Source organism: Lithobates pipiens, unplaced genomic scaffold (genome assembly GCF_037356315.1).
Source record: "Lithobates pipiens isolate NorthernLeopardFrog02 unplaced genomic scaffold, aLitPip1_a1.2 Scaffold_3, whole genome shotgun sequence".
NCBI lineage: Eukaryota > Metazoa > Chordata > Amphibia > Anura > Ranidae > Lithobates > Lithobates pipiens.
In genome coordinates, this window is record NW_027507790.1 from 65,222,110 (window position 1) to 65,240,283 (window position 18,174).

An 18,174-nucleotide genomic window follows, 5' to 3' on the forward strand; every position below is an offset into this window, starting at 1 on the left:
CCATAACTGCCAAAATAACAGAACCATATTTATTGTCATCTTTTGTGCATCAAATATTTCTAGACAAGATTTGGTCATTTCCTTTTATTAGGGAAATCTTTCCAAATCAGAGACATGTATTAAATGATCTGGCTCATTACAGTTTCATAGAGGATCATATACTTTGGTCTGTCTCACAGGTTTTTGAGTTGTGTTTTTCTGACACATATTCTATTATTTGGTATCTCTGGCTGCACCCGTCACTGGCTAAGTTTAGATTAGTGTAGGCAGGACAAAACACTGCATATAATCTGCTGTGCATATTTAATTTCAAGTTGCTAGCTTGTATCGGGAAATGGTTGACATCCAAGCAGTTTTGTTCCCCATGAGGAATCATCTTATATCAGAGACTCCCTTTGTAAATGTTTTCCAACTGGAGTGCTGGCATAATGTATATCTGGATTGTTATAGTGTCCTCATGTGCTGTGCTCCCACCATTTTAAAGTTCATTGAAGTATGTGTGCAGGAAGTCATACAAACAAACTTGTATTCATAAAACCTAAATCAATACTATTTAAAAAACAGTGGATGCATGTAAAATAACCAACCAGCAAAACTGACTTTCCATTGGTCTCTATTCCAATGACTCTGCTGCATGCTATTAGTTCTATAATATAATCACGTGGCACCCAAAGTAATATAACTTTCCTTTCTTATCTTTTATTCATAGAAACATAGGAGAGTGATGGCAGAAAAGTCTTCTACATTTGTATTTATTTATTTTTTCAACTTTTTTGTCTGGGTGTAGATTTCTGTTTGTACCTAGAGTGTTTAAATCCACTTACCGGTACTATTGACTGACTCACTACCTCTGCTGGGAGTCTATTCCAAGCTTTAACTTCCTTCCTTTACAGGGAGTTGAAGCCAGTACAGTATTGATCAGCTCGATCTACAAATCTACAAAGAAAATAATAAACTTGGAAAAAAAAAATCTTCAAACAAATGGATTGGAATAGCTATATTCCCACAAAAAGCTGCCACCATCCAAAATGGACAGGGAATGTACCAAAAGGGCAACTTATGAGGATCCATAGGAATTGCTGCGATGAAAAGGACTATGGAGTTTAGCCTGAGTCCCGATACAAAGATTCATAGAAAAGGGATACCAGAGGGAAGACTTGGACAACCTAAAGAGTAAAGTGAAGAAGATAAACAGAGAGTCCCAGAGATAAGAAGAAGCAAACAAGAAACATGGAAATGTCTTTCCTTACTATGTTTAACAGACAATATAAATCAGTAGAGGGGGTAGTGAATTAGCATTAGCAATAGCATTGGCCCATCCTGAAATCAGACAAAACATTAGGCAAAATACACCCCCAAAGGCCCAGGTTTATATATATAGAAGATCCCCTACACTTAGAAATAGACCTGTCCACAATGTACTGGACCCCCCAAAGTGGTTAGACTTTTTTAAACCTAAAAGGATTTTACAGATGTCAACAAAAATGTTTACTGTTGAGTGAGCCAAAAACAACCTCAGAAAAAAGATTTATTTAGATCCATGACAACAGGCAAAGAATACAAGATCAAAGAGGTGATCACTTGTACAAGCACACATGTGACGTATGTTATTGACAACAAGAGGATCAAAATTTCACAAAATTAAACAAGGTGGATATATTTCTTAAACACTCTCCATCCAAAAGACATTATATAGATATAGATGTTGATTATCATCAATTTAGGAATGGATGCTCATGGTGGCATCTAACTGGTCTTACCTTTTCAATAACTAGTCCTGCTTTTAGTAACAATGGTCTATGTTAGCTTTCCCAAGACAATCTGCTTGCCCTCCTAATTAGGTATTATCTTTAATCACATTCTACTTTGGTGATCGATTTCTACATATTTACTAGGTATTATGATATCATTTTGCATATGGCAACATGTTTTTGAACTGTGGTGTTGCCCGGACTCCTTTCAGTTCGGGAGCTGCAATGCGCACTGGGGGAATTCCTTCCCCCACCCGCCTCCTTGACGCTCGGGGGGGCAAACATGCTTCCTCTGGTCCCGATACTGATGCCCTCAGGTGGCTCATGGTCCATGGTATCACACCATTAAGTGCACATATACCTGTAAGTGATCTTGCTTAAAATAGAAGGGGAGCTAGTTTACTTAGTTAACCTACTCTCCCATTGAAAATACATCACATGTCTGCTACCGAAGAGCAGCTTAAAGCCGTGAAACATGTCAAGCTACCAGTTGTTGTGTACTTCAATTACTTGCCCATTAAGATATGTGCTCATATATACAATTTTTACTGTGACAGGGATCAGAAAGACCATAGACCGTGCAGATGCTATCTTGCAATATGTGTATATCCAATCATGAGTGCTGGTGGATTCCTTAATCTTATTATGTAATTAATGTTTATAAATATGTTATTACCAGATATTACTGTTTCAGAAATTGGCACTATGGAAGTGTGCATTTCTATGTATATGGAATTTAATTTATGCAAACATGTATTTATGTATCATTAAATACTTTACTATCCACCATTATATTCATTTTGTTATCACAAGCTTCATATAAAGTCCCACCCTTTTTGTTGCATTTTTGCTCCTTTTCCTCTTAATGATAGGGATGGAGGCACATGACCATATCCGGTCATGGTTTTATTCAAAGTCCCAAATTCCCCCCTTTTTATGATTATCAATTTAGGGATGGAAGCTCATGGTAGCATCTAACTGGTCTTACCTTTTCAATAACTAGTCATGCACTTAGTAACAATGGTCCTATGTTAGCTTTCCCCAGACAATCTGCTTGCCCTCCTAATTAGGTATTATCTTTAATGCTTCGGCTCGGTGGGCAGACGTGTCATCAATGCGCATTGACGTCACACCAACGTGCTGGATGTGCGGCGTCCTCGTGGCACTGACGGGTCTTTTTCATCTCCACGAGCACCTGAGTGAGGCTGCGATGGCATGAACTGCCGCGCGTGTCACCGCCCAGGTGTCTGTGCCCCTCCCCCCGCCATGCTTGTGTGTGATGTTGGGGGTTGGTCTGCAGCAGCATGTATTTATAGGCAGCCATCCTGGTGGGGTCTGGGTTACTCTGAGCTCTCTTGCAAATTGGCCTTTATGTTTTTTTTATTGGACTGGCTTTCCTCCCTCCCTTCAAGCACCAGATATTTATCAGACCCTCACGAGCCACCCCCTCCCCTTGCCCCCCCACTTTCCCTTCCTCCGCCTTCGGGTGTCTTGGTGGTGACCTTCCATCATAGTCTTCCACCTTCACTCCTGCTTAGTCACAACCATAGCAGTCTTCATTTTTGCACTTGCAATCTTTACTATCCAATCCACCCTCACTTTTAATTATTAATTCACTCACATAGCCCCAATATTGGTTCACTTTATTGACTCACCCATCACTGATGCTTACCATGTTTACACCAGGAGTGCTCAGTGTGCCTGGATCTGTCTGAGGTGTCATCTGTGATGGGTGCCACCACTCAACATGCCCACGCAGCTCCTGATAGTGATGCCCTCATGTGGCTCATGGTCCCTAACATTGCACCATTAAGTGCACATATACCTGTAATTGATCTTGTTTAAAATAGAAGGGGGGGGGGGGTGTTTTCTATCTATCCTCCCCTATTTTAATACAAGCTAGTTTACTTAGTTAACCTACTCTCTCATTGCAGATACAACACATGTCTGATCCCGAAGAGTGGCTTAAAATTGTGAAATGCATTGAGCTACCAACTGTCACATACTTCAATTACACGCCCATTAAGATATGTGCTCATATTTACCATTTTTACTGTGACAGGGTTCAGAAAGACCATAGACCTGTGTATATGCTGTCTTGCAATATGTGTATATCAAATCATGAATGTTGGTGGATTCCTTAATCTTATTATGTGAATAATGTTTATAAATATGCTATTACGAGATATTACTGTTTCAGAAATTGGCACTATGGAAGTGTGCATTTCTATGTATATGAAATTGAATTGAAGATGAGCTAAGGAGGAAGGAGAGAAAAGCCCTGGATCTGCATAATTTATACAGACTAAGTGTGTTGTGAATGCTGTTTACCCCTTAAAGGGGAAAGTCTTAAAGTGAGTGCGGAAAAAGAGGGGAAGCATGTGTGGAGACACCGGCACACCGCATGATTTGTGATCCTATACAGCACTAGGTTATGGACTTATATTTATTAAGACTTGTCACTTTTTTCTGATTTATATTATGGCTGATAAATCACCTTGGATATAGCACTGATCACGTTACTAAAGATTTAACACAAAGTTTTGAAAATTAAAAAAATTCTGTGAAAAACAGCGAATAAAAATCCACCTGAATTCCGGGTTGGCCAGTGAATGGGGGGAAGTACAGGTGCTGCAGAAGTGGTGGGCTCCCAATTCAGATTGGCAAATGCAGAAGGAAGGGCACTATGGGCTCGACATGCCTGTCTTTGTCTTCTTGGTGGCTGCGGGACACTAGTTGTGCTAGTCACCTCACCAGCTTGAACTTCACTTATGGGACTCGCCACGTCACCAAGTGTTACTGCAGTGCTGGATGTATGACCAGGATGTACTAGGCCGCTGGTGCTTGCCAGTTCACCAGAAGGGTGAGCGGCACTAGTACTGGCTCTCTGCTCCATACGAGAGCTCTGTGGTTCTTGCACCTCAACAGCAGCAGAAGAATGAGGTCAGGTACGCCTGACGTTGGCAGGGACCACTACTCCGTCGTCAGAGCTATCTGTCAGTGTGCCGATGCTGTCTACAGGTTCGTATTCTGAGCCTGAATCTGACAGATGGGTGAGTTCTTCTTCACTCTCATCTGTCATGCTCAGAAACGTGTAGGCCTCCTCACTAGTGTACCTTCAATTGGACATTTTGGCCTCTAAATTTACTGGTACAACTAGTGAGACTCAAAGGAAACAAAGAGCACCTGACTGGCAGCGACAGTTCAAACGCTACCAAAAAACTGTTAGCGTTTGCAGGGATCAGGCCTGACTCTGCGAATGCTACAGTTATGTGTTTGGTGTTTTGTAAGTGACAGTGATCGATTGATACTGCACTTGGATGGGTTAGGCTGTGCAGGGCTGGTCTGGCGGAGGGTCTAAATGCAGGTGCTAGCAGGTATCTGGGCTGATCCTGCTAACGCTGCGTTTTTGGGAACCATAAACTACTGGGGATGCTATTTTAGTTCTGATCAGATCAAAGATATTGATCTGTTCAGATGCTGCCTGGGGTGACGCAGACACTAACTGACACGAAAACCTAACTGATATCACCCACCCAGTGATCAGGGGGTTAAACCTTTTATTAGGTAGAAAGGAAAGGAGAAAATGGGACTTCATAGGTGCAAAATTAATTGTCAAGATATCAAATATAGTGTATAAAAATTACTTTATTTTCAGCAAAATTAAATTAAAAAATAGATATACAGACGGCTAGTACAGCTGGTTACAATTTAATCGACACAGCAATGTAAGATGAACTTCCCAACATGTTTCGCCCATGGAAAGTTCATCTTACATTGCTGTGTCGATTAAATTGTAACCAACTGTACTAGCCATCTGCATATCTCTTTTTTAATTTTATTTTGCTCCTCAAAATAAAATAATTTTTATGCACTATATTTGTTATCTTGACAATTCATTTTGCACCTATAAAGTCCCATTTTCCCCTTTTCTTACTATTAAATTCTGGGATGTGGTACTACTAATTGGTGTGTTCCTGGTCAAAAAATAATTTCCTCCTTTTATTAGGTAATGTACGGTGGGTACCCTGACACTATAAAAAAATAACTAACTAACCAGCGTCACACTAATACGGTGATCACTGATGACACTGTAATGTTGCTTCACCCTCCCATGCCATTGTGCTCTGTTAAACTGTGTCGGCTGGTCAGGAACCTGTTAATTACACTTGCTATGTGATTATAATGTCATATCTTCTGCACCGTGGCAGTAAGTTCATTCATTAATTTAATTTTTGCTGTCATTCTCCATATATATATATAAATATTTATATAGATATATATATATATATATATATATATATATATATATATATATATATATATATATATATATATAAATTAAAGCTGGAATCTAGCAAATTTTTTGCATTGACTGGGTAAGTGTAGATTTTTCTATAAAGGTTTTATTGTTACAGAAAATGGAGTTTAACGTGTAACCTCACAGGGTGACACTGTGGATTCACTAGTAGCAATGTGCCAACGTCCCAGAATAAGTTGGAAAGGACTGATAATTTGCAAAAATTTACTTTGTAAGCACACAATGTAAAAAGTATTGAAAGTTTTAATTGGAGAAAGTTAAAAAGGTAATGGAGCTGCTGGTTTTATTGGGCTTACCGTTACCTTCTTGACCTCTTCTGGAGTTTGTCAGGAAGTGATCAGTGATCTTTCCAATGGGGCACAGATCTTAATTTAAACAGTGGATCTCCCCCTTCCAAAGTCTTTTCAAAACTGAAGAAAATTTGGCTGGAGTTCAGCTTTAATTAAGACTTCCACACCAAAGACTTATGTATGTTCGGAAATACTGCAGCTGAACCATTCTGCTTGCCAGTTTTATGTTCCCTCAGTGCTCAAACTCATCATCAAAAACCACCTCATCTTTTTACCCAGTAGACTCCCACAATGTAATTGGAGGGATAAATCTAAATTTTACACTTTGCAGTGATAAACTTTGTTCTTACCTCTTTCAAGTAACTCTGTATGGTTGAAGAGCAAGGTGGATATCTTTGCTGTTTGTTTGATCTATAAACAGCAAAGACGTCACTTTCATATGTCCTTCTGGATATCCCCTACCCATGGCTGCATGTGATATCTTGCCAATGAAAGACATATTTATGAAAATGATGCAAATGTTAAAACCTGGATATTAGACCCCTTTTTCGTCTAGGAATTTTAAATTAAACGTGGTAAAAGAACAGCATTTCACACAGCATTTCACTGCTCCATCAGCAGCAGTCATCAGTAAAGTATATGTATATAGCTAAATACACATTTTTTGGAGATTGAACATTTCTACCAAAACATGCAATATCAGGGTTAACAGTAATTTAGGAGTAGCTGCTGGATTAGTCAGTAGGCAAGGACAAGTATGATTACAGCTCAAAGCTCAAAGTAATATTAATCTACCCCAAGCCCATCAGAGTTCAGACCCTGATCCAACCCTTTATTCCTGCTGTTTATTATTGGGTATTATGGCTCCCTCTGAGATCCCAGCAGAAAAGTACAGAAAAGTAAAAACTCTGAAAACTAACTTGTGAACCTTTCTACAGCTGCTACAATCACCAGCCTACTGCTGAGCACAGCCAAACTGCTCATTACAGCTTCAGCAGCCAATTTACTCAATCCACCTCTACATAGGACACTGGAACACTTGGCACCTGCTTTTTGATATCCAGTAATTATCATGTTTGCAGTTCATACCTATTTGGCACTATTGTTGGTTTGAAAAGCAAATCTAACAGACTGAAATTTGCCATAAATTGACATTAAAAAGGTGATAGACTATTTTTCTGCAAATGCAGTAGGAGGTATTTTAAGTTACGATTACATACTCAAATTTTAAACTAGAGTTTAGTGTCACTTTAACCACTTCAGTCCCGGAAAAATTTACCCCCTTCCTGACCAGAGAACTTTTTGCGATTCGGCACTGCGCCCTTTAACTGACAATTGCGTGGTCCTGCAACGTGGCTCCCAAACAAAATTGACGTCCTTTTTTCCCCACAAATAGAGCTTTCTTTTGGTGGTATTTGATCACCCCTGCGGTTTTCATTTTTTGCGCAATAAACAATAAAAAAGAGCGACAATTTTGAAAAAAAACACATTATTTTTTACTTTTTGCTGTTAAGTGTGTCCTAGGGGCCTGTTGCTAACTGTGGGGGGCATGGCTGTGTTTTACACATCACTGATCTCTGCTCCAATCACAGGGAGCAGAGATCAGTGTCACTGTTGCTAGGCAAAACAGGGAGATGCTTGTTTACTTTAGCATCTCCCCGTTCTTCCTCTCCGTGAAGCGATCGAGGGTATCTCCACGGTGATCGAGTCCGTGGAACCCACGACCTGACTCATGGAGCTTCCCGCGGGCGTGCGAGAGCGACCCCGGCGGTGCACGCCCCCGCCACCTCTTTAAGGTGCAACGTACAGGTACATGATTCTGCCTGTATGTGCCCTTCTGCCAACGTATATCAGCGTGAGGAGGTCGGGAAAGCATGTTTTTAAAGATACAGTTGTGCTCATAAGTTTACATACCGTGGCAGAATGCATGATTTCTTGGCCATTTTTCAGAGACTATGAATGAGATTGAATGTTAATGTTGTAAATCGCTGCGTAAACTGTTGGCGCTATATAAATCCTGTATAATAATAATGATAGCACAAAAACTTCTCTTACACTCATGCAGTGTTGGTCATCTTACTTTAAAAAAGTAATTAGTTAAGTTACAAATTACTTCTCCCAAAAAGTAATTGCGTTGGTAACTCAGTTACTACATTGGAAAAGTAATTAGTTACTCAGCAAAGTAACTGTGACAGGGGCGGCAGCGGTGGTACTTGAGGGGGTGGCAGCGGTGGTACTTGGGGGGGGGGCAGTGGTGGTGGTGTACAGTACTTGGGGGTGGCAGTGGTGGTACTTAGGGGGGTGGCAGCGGCAGTGTACTTGGGGGGTGGCAGCAGTGGTGGTGCCATCCTCTCCCACCACCACCTCTGCCTCTTACTGATCCCAACCCTACCACAACTGATCTCATCCCTACCCTATTCCCCCCCATCACCTCTGTTGTAGAAGTGATGGTGGGTGGGTAGGAATGGGATCAGTAAGAAGCAGAGGTGGTGGAGGACTTGGGATGGATTGATTGCACTGCAATTCAAATCATCAGACAGTCACTTACTTGAATGCCTCTAGGGATGCCTTTCCTCATGGGGAGAGAGAGAGAGACCCTCCCCTTGACTCGATTGGTGTCAGCTGGTCAGCTGACTTCATTTTTCAGTGTCTGCCCCACCTCCCTACATTCTCTCTCTCTGGATAGGCAGGGCGGGATGGGGCAGTCCAGACAATCTCTCTGAGTTTCTGAGTGAGTTATTTTGTGTTCAAATTTTTTATTAAGTAGAAACATAAGGACAAAGGTTACAGTCAGACACATTCGAGGCTGTAGATACAGCGCATGACATCAATTTAACAGGGATAAAAGACAAAAACAAAAATAAAGAAAGCATAACTCAAAAGTCACAAAGCATACATAGCTGAGGGTATTACGTTAGCTCTCTTCAGGTTAGAACAAGGAGAATAATGAATTCCACAGAATGAGATCTAGTAGGGGGGGGAAGACCCCCCACCAAGCTTCAACATAAACAGCAAAACTACTATGTCGGGATATGAGAGAACATAAGAACAGTCAATTCGTCAGTACACAGACCTTGTTCATGGTGCAAGAAACTCAGATAAATCGTATGTAGCCATGGGCTAAGACTGAGTGAGTTATTTTAAAGACTGCTGGTGAGACTTGTAGTTCCACAGAAGTGATTCTTCTTATTCACAGGCCATACAGCAAAACTCTAGGGTTTGTTATTCCCTGTGCTGTAAAATCAGTTTGCGTTCTCTCTTTTGCCCTGTTGGATTACAAATACTGCAGTTTAAACTACAGGTTAGCTGAAGATATCTGGAGTCAAGGAACTGTTATCATCATCTGAAAAGCATCATGGTTCTATTTTGTAGTTTAAACACTGAATTACAACCTAAGGGGAGCCCTTGAGTACAGGTTAAATATTACATTGTATTGAATGTAGGTAGCATTATATTGCAATTTGGTGTGTGTATTGAGGCCTCAGTGAGAAAGTCTTTAATATAGGTTTTGGAGCATGTGTGTTTAACCTCCCTAGCGGTAATCCCGAGTCTGTCTCAGGTTGGGAATTTACTAGCAGGAGCGGTAACCCCGAGCCAGGCTCGGGATCGCACCGCTGGATGCAGGGAAGGACACAGTGAGACTTACTTACCTTGTCCCCTGGATCCAGCGATGTCCCCCGCGCTGTGTGATCGAGTTGTCCTCCGCTGGATTCACAGTGCCGACTGCCGCCAAGCTCCGTTCCCTGCGACGTTACGGCGCATGGGAGCGGAGAACGGCGGCAAATTCAAAAAAGTAAAAACACACAAAACACACACAGCACTGTAATCTTACAGATTACAGCGCTGTATTAAAAAAATACACACCCCCTTTGTCCCTAGTGGTCTGTGCAGTGCCCTGCATGCACTTTTATATTATAAATACTGTTTTTTTCTGCCTGGAATTTGGAGATTGTTCATAGCAACCAGAAAGTGTCCCTTTTTCAGTGTTTTAGGATTTGATTACATTATTGAATAATTTTTATAATTCTTTATTATATTATAAACTTTATCATACCCGGGATGTCTGCTAGACTCTGGTTTGAAGAGATTTAAGAGCGTTATTCTTAAAAATTACAGGACTACAAAATAAAACGCCACATTTCCATGCAAATTAATTGTACCGCTTTCAGCACCTAATTCCAGACTGAATCATACTGCCAGGGAGGTTAATATCCACTTTAGTAAACTTTAGTAAACTTTCTGAGTGGTTCATTGATATTGTGCGTGAGTCTCTATTTACTACCACAGCTGGTGAAGTAAATATACTTCATGGTTTATCATTACTGTGTTTTCTCTCTATTACTGTGTCTCACATTAATATTACCAAGCAAGTGTGCCAGAGGGGTTGAGAGACAGGGTGCATAACCAAACATACATTAAGTGGCTCCTCAGGGGGTAGCGCTACACTACATTTGGAGAGAAGTCAATAAGGCCTATGATGAAAGGTACACCATTCCTACTGTGAAACTTGGAGGATGATCACTGATGTTTTTGGAATGTGTGAGTTACAAAGGCACAGGAAATTTGGTCAAAATTGATGGCAAGATGAATGCAATATATATAAAAAAATACTGGAGGAAAACTTGCATTTATCAGCCAGGAAGCTGCACATAGGACATACATGGACATTCCAACATGACAAGATCGAAAACACAAGGCCAAGTCGACCTGTCATTGGCTACAGCAGAATAAAGTGAAGGTTCTGGAGTGGCCGTCTCAGTCTCCTTACTTCAATATCATTGAGCCACTCTTGGGAGATCTCAGACCTGCAGTTCATGCTTGGCTTTTTGCCAAGAGGATTTGGCAGTTTTACCATCTGAGAAGATAAAGAGCCTCATCCACAAATACCACAAAAGACTTCAAGCTGTCTTTGATGTTAAAGGGGGCAAAACACGGTATTAACCGCTTGCCAACCAACTCCTGTGGATATACATTGGCAAAATGGCACGGCTGGGCAAAGTAACGTACCCATGCATTACTTTGAATTTCCCACCGAGCGCACGTACCTGCCGCAAGCTCCGTCTCTGTGCCCGCGGGACTCTATGTCCGCTAAGTGCCCGCGATCGTGTCAAGGAGCTGAAGAACAGGGAGTTGCCGATGTAAACACAGCATCTCCCCGTTCTGCCTGGTGACAGGACACTGATCGTCTGCTCCTTGTCATCAGGAGCAGTGATCAGTGTCGTGTCACTGCTAGTCCAAACCCCCACAGTTAGAATTACTCCCCAGGACACACTTAACCCCTCCCCCACCCCCTAGTGGTTAACTCCTTCACTGCCAGTGACATTTTTACAGTAATCAATGCAATTTTATAGCATTTATCGCTGTATTAATGCCAATGGTCCCAGAAATGTGTAAAAATTGTCCGATGTGTCCGCCATAATGCCGCAGTAATAATAAAAATCGCTGATCGCCGTCATTACTAGTAAAAAAAAAATTATTAATAAAAATGCCATAAAACTATCACCTATTTTGTAGACGCTATAACTTTTGCTCAAACAAATAAATAAACGTTTATTGCGATTTTTTTACCAAAAATATGTAGAAGAATACGTATTGACCTAAACTGAGGATAAAAAATGTTTTTTTATATATATTTTGGGGATATTTATTATAGCAAAAAGTAAAAAATAATGCGTTTTTTTCAAAATTGACGCTCTTTTTTTGTTTATAGCGTAAAAAATAAAAACCGCAGAGGTGATTAAATACCACCAAAAGAAAGCTCTGTTTGTGGCAAAAAAACAGAACCATGCCGCACAACTGCGCAAATTCACAGTTAAGGCAACTAAAGTCTTTGGCCAGCAAAATAAGTGGTTAAGAACTAGGGTTTGTAAACTTTTGATCAGGGTCATTTAGGTAGTTTCTGTTGTCATTATGATTTAAAAACAGTAAACACAGTTGATTGATAATAAATGGCTTCAGCCAAACACTAATTACCATGACTAATTACAATTACTAATTACCATGAGTGAAGGAAAAGTTTTTGTGTTATCATTTATATTCTCTGAAAAATAGCCAAGAAATCATAAATTCTGCCAACGTATCTAAACTTATGAGCACAACTGTAAATAAAATGACAACATCATTTTAGATAGACAATGGGCATGGTATGACTGGGTGAGTTATGTCTGAGTTACATGTGTATGATGCTACTTTTTTAGTATAAGCCATTTTTGTTATGAAGCCATGGTTAGAATAATCAAAAACAAAATTTGATATAGGTAGTTGCTGTCCATATTACTTTGCGATCCAAACTAAATGCCCACAAGTATTTTATGGCACTGTAAACACTAGGGATGAGCCTGCAACTTCGGAAAACTTGAAATATTACCATTTGAAATTGATCATAAACAAAATATCTATTCTAATGAATGGAAATATTGTTCCAATGGGTTATTAGCACATACAGTAGATTAGTATTAAGAGGTGAAATGAGGAAAATAATGACTAATACCCATGTCCTGTATTCATGCATACAATATTTGTTGGCATGCAAAGATTCATTTCTAAGGAAGTAAAAAAAGAGGAATTAAAAATAAATCTGACTTTTACTTGTTTCTTTTTTATCCCTAATTTTCCTTGGTGTATTTTTTTTTTTTTTAGGTATTTTAGTTTATAAGGATAAACAGTCCATAATATAAAAAGCCCTCTCCTTTTCTGGACGTGTCTAATTACGCTCTATGCTAGCCCAGCTCCTCCTCCATCTCCCTTCCCATTCTCTACCGCAGGGGTCTCCAAACTATGGCCCTCCAGTTGTTCAGGAACTACAATTCCTATCATGCCTAGTCATGTCTGTGAATGTCAGAGTTTTACAATGCCTCATGGAACGCGTAGTTCCGCAACATCAGGAGGGCAGTAGTTTGGAGATCCCTGCTCTACGGTATAGGTACTAAAGGTTGAGATTAAGTTAAAATGAACCTCTGGGGCCCATTTACACTATTCCATACCAGGTAGTTGTTGAAACATGCTTTACATGGGTGATTTGCATTAATGCATCGCAATGTCATTCATACCCCAACAGACCAAGGCAACACAGTTCCCGTGTACAAGTGTCCCAGCACACAGCAACACACTACTATGCATTGCATCTAAAAAAAATACTATATGTCTAGATTTTTGTCAGTTTTTGTGCTTTGGCAACCCATTCATCGAAATAAGCTACATTAGCACAACACACATTAATGTGTGACATAACACGTGTTGACAAGCATGTGTTGACGAAATGCATCAAAACAACAAAGTGTCAATGGTCCCTTAAAGTGGTTGTAAACCCTTACAACACACTTTGACCTACAGGTAAGCCTACATTAAGGCTTACCTGTAGGTCCAAGAAATATCTCCTAAACCTACACGGTTTAGGAGATATTTACCAAAAGACAGGCACCGTAGACATCGGCGCGCAGGCACACTGAGCGCGAAACCGTCAATGGCGAATATGCCGCACGTGGCGGCTCCCGTGCGCATGCGTTGGAGTGACGTCATGGCGGCTTCGCCGAATGACAGCGGCGGAGCGGCGAGGCCCACCAGGAAAGATGGATGCGCCGGACTACAGTGGACAGCGGTGACTTCGCTGGCTCCTGTGTCAGGTAAGTGACACATAATGGACTACTATGCGATGCATAGTAGTCCATTATGCTTTACCTTTGCAGGGAATGAAAGAGGAAGTAAACTCATCAGGGTTTACTTCCTCTTTAAGCCCGATAGGAACCAGGAGGAGGAGATGCCAACAGCTGCCCTGGGGGGAAGTGCTGCCCTCGACCTAGATGGGGTAAGTGCGGGGCTAGTGACTGACCGGGGGGGTTCCTGTGACCCAACCGACTGTGGGGGAAGGCGGTGGCGGCGGGTGGATTGTTTGCTGCCCCCCCAAAAAAATATACTACCAGCCGCCACTGCTGTTTACATGTCTCTTTTTTTCCAGCTTCCTACTGAGAGTGGTCTCAGTATCTGTTGGAAGCCTTAATATTCAAATGGAGAGAATTTTAGCAGGTAATACGCTTTGATTCAAGTGACTTAATTGTAAGCACAATTTTACCATTTATCTTTATTAAAATGTGTTTTTATCTGTATAATCCAGTGTGCTCTGTTCATGTATCTATCTTCTATGGTGCTTCTTTCACAGAAAGGCTTTTTATGTTAAAAATGATATTGGTTTGGTAAATGGTCAGTTTAGATGCTAATAGAACGATTCTTCTCCAATAAACAAAAGGTGCATTTTAAAGATGGGCCCATTCATTGTTTGTTTTATTTATTGGCTAGTTATTGCAGGAATTATCGCTGTCCTATAAACCATGCCAGGCTGTTATGGACTATAGTGGCAGCCAAGACCATGTTAATCACCAACATAAATGGGAGGAAATTAATTGTATGCTTGATTACAGAAAGTAGAGAAAGAGGCAATGTTGACACAGTTACTAATAGAAGACAATTGCTTGTTTGCATTTTGTATACAAGAAAAAGACCAGCATAAAATCTCCAAATGTGAATTCATGTAAATGTGATGCGGAATCACAGCCAGATTTATTAAACAAAGTTGTTCCTGAGAGAGTTGTGCTGTGACTGAATTGGCTGAGAGGTTAATCGCTACAAGTACAAAGTAATATAAGGATAACAAGAGGTTTGCTAAGGTCTCTGCTTTATATCCCAGAGCAGACGACACTGACCTAGGACAAGCTCACAGGTCTGTAAACTTTACTGTGCAGAGGTAATACTATTTATACTGTTAACGCTCCCATAATAAAACTTTCTGCTGAACTTTACTGTGAACAAATATTGTAAGACTTTCAGCAAATTTCAATTCCATTGACTTTAAAGATTAAAATATAGGATTTATTATAATATGAGTGATAAAGATAACAAGCTTCTACATATGTTGTTATTGGTACAAATAAGATGAAGAACTGGATAAGACAAAAATTTAGTCAGTCAAGGGACCTAATTCTCAAAGCATATCTAAGCCCCAAAAAACAAAATACGTTGCAGCTTACCAGTCCTTAGATGTGATGGCAGAATTCGTTTTCTTTTTATTTTAAGATTTTTTCCCATTTATTTTCACCTTGTGAATGTGTCACTAACGTATTTCTAGTCCTAGAGTTACAACGTTCACCCTACTGTATCAGGACAACAGATACATAATATTGCTACAAGACTTTTTCTTCTTTTTCCCATAACATAGAGGGGTGAGGTTCTAGAGTCCTCACAGATTATGCCCCGTACACATGGCCGGACATTCCGACCACAAAATCCATCACATTTTTTCAGACAGATTTTGTCCGAAACTGGTTTTGCATACACACGGTCGGACAAAGTTGTCGGAACATCCGATCATTTGGAACGTGATGACGTTCGTTCGTTACGATGGGACTGCGTCAAGGCTATTAGCCAATAGCTTTGGTCTCATAATTTGATCTGAGCATGCGTGGCACTTTGTCTGATCGGAATTCTCTACAACGATCGTAAAAAGTTCGATCGGATTTTGTTGTCGGAAAATTTGAGATCCTGCTCTCAAATTTTTTCCGGCGGAATTTCCAACAGAAAAAGTCTGATAGAGCCCACACATGATCGGATTTTCCGACAATATAATCTGATCGGACCTTTTCTGTCGGAATTTCTGACCGTGTGTACAGGCCATAACAGAGCACAATGTAACTAATAACAGTCAGCACAGGCAGAGAACATGGGACACAATCAGCTGTCAAGACTTATTAGAAATAAGAAAAAAGTTCAATGGCATATTTAACAGAGATCAAAGGAACCAAATTACAGATGGTCATTGCAAGGTTTTTCATACCTTTTAACCACTTTCCTACTGGGCACATTTACCCCCTTCCTGCCCAGGCCAGTTTTCAGCTTTCAGCACTGTCGCACTTTGAATGAGAATTGCACGGTCATGCAGCACTGTACCCATATGAATTTTGACTTGTTATAATTTTTTCACACAAATAGAACTTTCATTTGGTAGCATTTAATCACCACTGGATTTTTTTTTTTTTTACTAAACAAACAGAAAAAGACCGAACATTTTGAAATTTTTTTTTTGCAAATAGGTCATTTTTCTCCTTTCGCTGATGTTGCCTGATGAGGGTGCACTGATGGGAAATGATGGGCACTAATAGGTGGCACTGATGGGCGCTGATGAGGCAACACTGATAGGCGGCTCTGATGGGCACCAATAGGTGGCACTGATGGGCACTATTGGGTTGTACCGATGGGCTCTGATAGGCAGCACTGAAGGGCACTGATAGATGGCACTGAAAGGCAGCACTGATGGGCACTGATAGTCAGCACTGATAGATGACACTGATTACCAAGACTGGTGGGCACTGATTGGCAGCACTGGTGGGCACTGATATAAAGCACTGGTGAGCACTGTTCGGACTGCACTGATAATCAGTACACTTATAATCAGTGCCCTGATTATTAGTGTAGATGTCCTGTTAACACAAGCCAGTTACCCAGCTTGTGTTTACATGGTGCTCAGCTGTCATTGGATATAGTTGATCATGTGATTAAGCGATCACAGCATGTGCCTCCCATGCTTCCCCTGTGGTGCACTGAAAACTCAATCACAGGAAGGCATCCGTGTATGCCCTCCCAGCAAACTAAGCCTGCACTGTAGCTGTCTTTTGGCTATGGCGTGGGCAGGAAGTGGTTAAGTGCATCAACCCACTGCAACCAATTAAAATTCCTCCTGTCCTAGTCTGACTTTAGAAGAGTCAGTTTTGACTGAATCCTATGGGTACTTGCACTTTAAAATTGGCACTTAATAAAATGGTTTATAAGGTTGTTAATCATAACAAGCATAACAGACTTTGTGAATCAACTTTGATAAAAGTGGAAATTATAGGGCGTCCTTTCAGCACCACTGTAATGACTTATTATCTTTATCATAAGATGATATGATTAGGGGGTTCCTAATGTTTAACCATACTGCTTACAACTTTGCTCCTTTGCACTTGCTGCAGTTTAACACAAAGGAGTTCGGTCTTATTCATGCACACATTTATATATGTGGGCAGGTTGCTGGCTGCAATAGTTCAATGACAGTAACTCTCTGTATACAGTTGTTATAACCCTATGGTTAACATCACATTATTTCGGCATATGTTGTGAGTTAAGGGCTGTACACATTGGCCGAATATCAGGTGGCATTTGCCCGTGTGTATGGCAGCTGGCACAATGGAAGCTGGCCGTTTGGCCATCATCTGTTGAAAGGACATGGCCGAAGAAAGTCTGCGGATCGGCATCCGATCAGCACTCTCAGCCAATGGCTGCGTACTGGTGAAGGGGCCGTGCCCCTGTCAGAACACAATAGCTCAGCGAAGGAGATCGCTGTACTAACATCGCTGGGTTGTAAAAAAAAAACGAATAGTGTGTACTAGGCTTTAGAGTCTCTGAACATATGTTTTTGTTTGTGGCAGAACCACTTCTCTTCTTATATAAGTCAATGGGAATACAAAAGCAGCTTGTAGCAGGTTGACATTGCTTGGAGAGTAAATTCAGGTCAGAAGATGCTCAAACTGCAGGTATTAGAACCTATGAGTAAACTCTGCTTTCAGAAGCATTTAAAACTGATCACAAAGCTAAATACACCTAGAAATAAACAGCTCATCAAATCAAGCCATATAACAAGAGTGATCCTGTTGCTAAAGAATATTTGCCCGTGACAGGATTACAAGCAAAAACAGGGATTATACAAACTTCTATGTGTATTACTTTGCCAGATTTTGCAGCAAGACAATGCCTCCTCACTGCCAAAAGTGTTGCAAAACCTAAATTG

The 18,174-nt window shown here is 40.7% G+C and overlaps 1 protein-coding gene across 2 annotated transcripts in view; it reads right to left on the reverse strand.

Annotated features, from left to right (window-relative positions):
- Window positions 1-18,174, reverse strand: part of ADGRD1 (adhesion G protein-coupled receptor D1) — an 843,751-nt gene that overhangs the window by 357,985 nt on the left and 467,592 nt on the right. The window lies entirely within an intron of this gene.